We start from the raw sequence: 5,000 nt of genomic DNA, 5'->3' as shown, positions 1-5,000 counted from the left end.
AAACAACAACCCAGAGGTAATGTTTTTTGTGAGGACAAGATATTGCTCGCCGTCTCGCCTCTTCGATCCACACCCAAGCGTCCCAGAGTAACTCGGCCTCAGTGACATAAAATTTCTTCCTTTAAGACACTAATTCTTGATCTTGGAATGACGTCTGACACTCGGGAGGTTAAGACATTCCTTTTGTCACAAGGAAATTGGGATTATATGTAAAACAACTTTGTCTGTCGAGACAGAAAAGCAATAGCAACAATGTAACATTGTTTGCTGTGAAATATTACAGTAGTGAAAATTAGATTACTCTTTTCATTTGTGTGCGTGCGTGTGCGTGTGCGTGTGCGTGTGCGTGTCTGTGTGTTCGGGTCTGTGTGTGCGTGTCTGTGTGCGTGTGCGTGTGCGTGTGCGTGTGCGTGTGCGTGTGCGTGTCTGTGTGTGTGTGTGTGTGTGTGTGTGTGTGTGTGTGTGTGTGTGTGTGTGTGTGTGTGTCTGTGTGTGTGTGTGTGTGTGTGTGTGTGTGTGTGTGTGTGTGTGTGTGTGTGTGTGTGTGTGTGTGTGTGTGTCTTCTTATTCTTTCTTTTTTCGAGAGAAAAACTCATTAGCTCTCAAGGTGTTACTGGCACTATAAAAAAGAGCAGAGAACTTCTGTTCTGAAGAGTTGGCATTAGATTGAGCATTCGCCAAGAGTCACATGAGAACACGCAATTCGGAGGCGAAAGAAAGTAAGAAAGAAAACAAGCACGATGACGAGGAAACGTGATGGCAGAAAATTATCTTAGCCAAAAGCAGGGAAATTAGTAGCAGAAGAGAAAGCAATTCTACCGGAAAAAAATAATTGTATAAGTAGCTACGAGGAAAAAGGCTATGTAGTAGAAGTCAAGTTAGCGGTAATGTAGCGACTCATGTGATATTGTAAGCAAAAGTAATAGCATTTTGAGACCTTTTGGTATGAATAATAATACAACAATACTATTATGACTGTCAGAACTAAAAAAATAATAATAATAGTAACAGTAATAGAGTGATAGTAACGATCGAATTAATAGTCAAGGTTGTCTTAAATAGCACCCCCCTCCCCCACCCTTTATATTTCCAACGGGTATGCAAATAATACTGAAAAGTGATGAGAGAAAAAAAAACCCAGACACTTAAGACAGAGGAACATCTTTAAAAAAAAAAAAATAGGGTACAGTTACTCACTCCCTCTCAGGGCTCTTGTAATTTCTTGCTCCACTCGGGTTGTTTGTGGCCATAAGAAAAAAAAAACAAGGGCAGACGTCTAATTACAAAATTCCGCCTTCGTAGAGCCACAAATTTCCAGATTTTTGTGAACTGGGCTCCAAACACGCTTAATTTTAAATTCTAAAGGAACCTTCCTTCCTCCCTCCCTCCCTTCCTTCCTCCCTCTTCTCTTCTCCCTCCTCCTCCCTCCCTCCCTCCCTCCCTCCCTCCCTCCCTCCCTCCCTCCCTCCTCCCTCCCTCCTCCTCCCCCTCCCGCCTCCCTCCTCCCTTGTCCTTCCTCCTCTTTCCTTCCTCCCTCCACTCTCCTCTCTCCTTCCTGGACCTTCGTCTATTTTTTCGCCTCTCCCTCCCTTCTCTTTCTCCCCTCCTCCTTCCTCTCTGCTATCTCCCTCCTCCCGCTTTTATCTTTCCCTTTCTCCTTTTCCTCGTCCTCCTATTTCTCCTCATCATCCTTTTCCTTCCCTTTCTCCTCCTCCTCCTACCTCTCCTCTTGTATCTCCCTTTCTCCTCCATATTCCTTCCCTCTTCCTTCTTTTATCATCCTTCTTATTCCCCCTCTTTCCAACTTTTTTTTCTCATGGTCGAGCCCCTACAACGTAACTTTATCTTTTCCCAATTTTTTACCACTATAATGCATTAGATAGGGAGGTTCGCGTGTACAAACAGTATGTCCCAAAGTTACCCATGTGTACAAAGTTACTCATGAAAGTGTACCAAAGTTACCTATTAAAGTGTACAAGATTACCCATTTAAGTGTTCCAAAGTGTACCATTTTACCCAAATTTACCTAGCAGGATCTTAAGAGTAGAATGATTGCCTCAGCATTAGACATCATTGGTCATCATCTGCTAGCATCATCTTAAATACTATTGTTTTTGTTGTTCTGTAAATCAATTAAATGTCTTCTTACTGTGAGTGAATCTTGCTCTCCCTGTTGCGACAAAAATTAATAACGCGGGTTCGGTACTAAGGTTAGAATCAATTAAGTGGTTGCGTGATTAGCTTTCATGATTGTGGCCAAAGCTATAGTTATCTAACCTGACCGAATGAAAAGCCTGAAGGTCGTGTTGCATCATTAACGAACCCTCGTTAAGCAAGAATAAGAAAAAATGACGAATGAAAGAAAATAATACGAATGAAAACGACAGAGGTCTTAGGCTCGTTAACAATCCACCTAAGTATCAAGAAGTCAGCCACCTTCAGCAGTTAAAGAATTTTAAACGAACCATCCGTTTTAAGAATAAAATCACCCCTTTACCACAGAGATAATGCGAAACCAGCCAGAGATTTTCGTAACATATAGAGAGTCGTAATTCCCCGAGATCACCAAACAATCTTGTTTCACAAATGCATTGCAGTATATAAAACGAATAATAACAATTCATCAACTCATTAGTTACAATCTGATGATTAGGTAAAGGAAGTAATCACTGGTATGATTAATAAGAATAAGACTAAAGCGTTGAAATCACCCAACAACTCATGTTTGCGTTGCTCGCCTCTTAAAACAAGGGTGATTTGCTGTCACAACAACGTCAATTCATGTTAAGTCATTCGGTTTATCCGCGTGACAAAATATAGAATATCCATTTATTTTTTCTTTGTAAAATGATCTTTTTGGAAAGTTTATTTACTGTATTAGTATATCCTGTTACCTCAAGTATCCATAAGAAATAAAACGTGATGAAATTGAAGTAAGAGCCAGTTCGTTTGGTTACTATATTACCCAAGCCATAAAAACAAAACACAGTTATAAAACATCCAAGCAAAGAGAGCAATCTTTATAAAAACAGATAAACAATACCTTAAAAATACTGCATCTCCTCAGCTTCGTAGCTTCCTACGATAATGAAGATTTAAATCCCGAAAGAAATGAAAAACCGAGCGTATATCACTGAGTCAAGGTTATTCGAAACTCCCTACAAGGTCGTTCACCCGACCTCTAATACGAACAAGGACTTGCGCCAAGTTCGTTTATCTCGAGTCTGCGCAGCAAGACTCGTTTCTCGTAAAACTGCCGTCTGTTCTTTAAGATGTTGCAGCTTTTATTTCAATCATTGATGGATTCTCATTTTTTGTTGACATTTTAATAGGAGGTCTTTGATAAAAACGCATATTCTTTATATACAAATAAAAGCAGCTAGAATATATACAGGAATAACTGCGAAATGGAATAAAATCACGCTTGCTAGCCAACCAGGCTCTGACACCAAACATCTGCATGCCGTTTTCCGTCGCTAGATTTTTAATAAATACGAATTTTCAAGCGTCCATTCCTTAAAGGACCAAACAATATTTCAGCAAATCGGGTCATCCTTCGCCTCAGTAACATCAGCATCTCGTCAGTGACTCCTATAGTCAAGTCCGTCTGCGCCTCCTATAGTTTCCGTCACGGCCAGGCGTCAGGGATAATTGGGGGGGGGGTACAAACTCTACACTCAGAGAACAGAATTAACTTTCAGATTTAACCCATTTATCAATCCTTTCGAGACCAGTTACTCTCAAAGAATTGTTATTGAGGAGAATACATATAACTCTATCCTAACTGGTCCTGTGTATGTACGCTATATATTATATATAATAAAATATATAGCGTAATTTCCATATACAAATAATTTCCACATATGACGTTATTTCCATATATAACGTAATTTTAATATGTAACTCAATTTTCAAATATAACGTAATTTCCATATATAACGTTATATGTATCGTTCGTTCTTTCGTGAGGAGGGAATAAGGAGAGAGAGAAGAAGAAAGAGAAAGAAAAAGAAAATGTAAAATTTCTGGGTTTAAAAAGTTGATCAAATATTAACAATTCGTTTCATGAAAACCTTGTTAGAAGTATAAATGAACAGAAAAGAAATGTAAAAGAAAGTTCAAAGCAGAGAGAAATAGGAAAAAGAGAGGAAAGTCAAAAGAAAATGAAATATTGTAAATTCGATTAATTAGAAGAAGAGGAAGAGAGAGAGAGAGAGGGGGGGGAGGGGAGGAGAGAGAGAGAGAGAGCGAGAGAGAGAGAAAGAGAGAGAGAGAGAGAAAGAAAGAGAGGGAGACAGAGACAGAGAGAAAGAACAGCAAGGAAGAAAAAGAGAGAGAGAAAAAAAAAATGAATGTAGAAAAGAAAAAGGAAAAAATAAAAGACATATTGTAAATTCGATTTCGCAGCCGTGATGTTTTGAAAGGAAATAAGAGGAAGCCTTTGGGATGAAAGGGAGAGAGAGAGAGAGAGAGAGAGGGGGGGGGGGGGCCTGACATGATTATGCAATTAGTTTTCTTCTTCTTCTTCTTCTTCTTCCTTCTAGCATTTTGTTTCTTCTATTTTCCTTTATTATTAATTTTCTTCCTTATATATTTTCCTTCCTTCGTTTTCCTTTTCTTCTCCTTTATTATTATTTCTTTTATTATCTCTCCTTCCTTTTTCTAACATTTTTCTTTCCTTTCTTTTCATTTATTATCCTTTTTTCCTCTTTCTAACATTTGGTCTTTTCTTATTCTTTATTATTATTCTGTTTGTTATCTCCTTTTCTTTCCAGCATTTTCTTTTCTTTTTTTTCTGTTCGTGTTTTCTCTCCTTTGCTTTTTATGCCTTTCGTGTTGTCATAGTTATTGGTGTATAAAAGTTTTATTATATCTTTTCGTTATTTTTCCTTTTCCTTCCCACTCTCATCTCGCTTTTTCTTTGCTCCTTTGTTTTCTTGTTTTTTTGTGGCCGTCATTTTTATTTCTGCATTTTTGTTTATATATTCATTTACCCCTTT

This window comes from Penaeus monodon, chromosome 12 (assembly GCF_015228065.2).
Source record: "Penaeus monodon isolate SGIC_2016 chromosome 12, NSTDA_Pmon_1, whole genome shotgun sequence".
Lineage (NCBI taxonomy): Eukaryota > Metazoa > Arthropoda > Malacostraca > Decapoda > Penaeidae > Penaeus > Penaeus monodon.
This window is presented reverse-complemented; position numbering follows the sequence as displayed.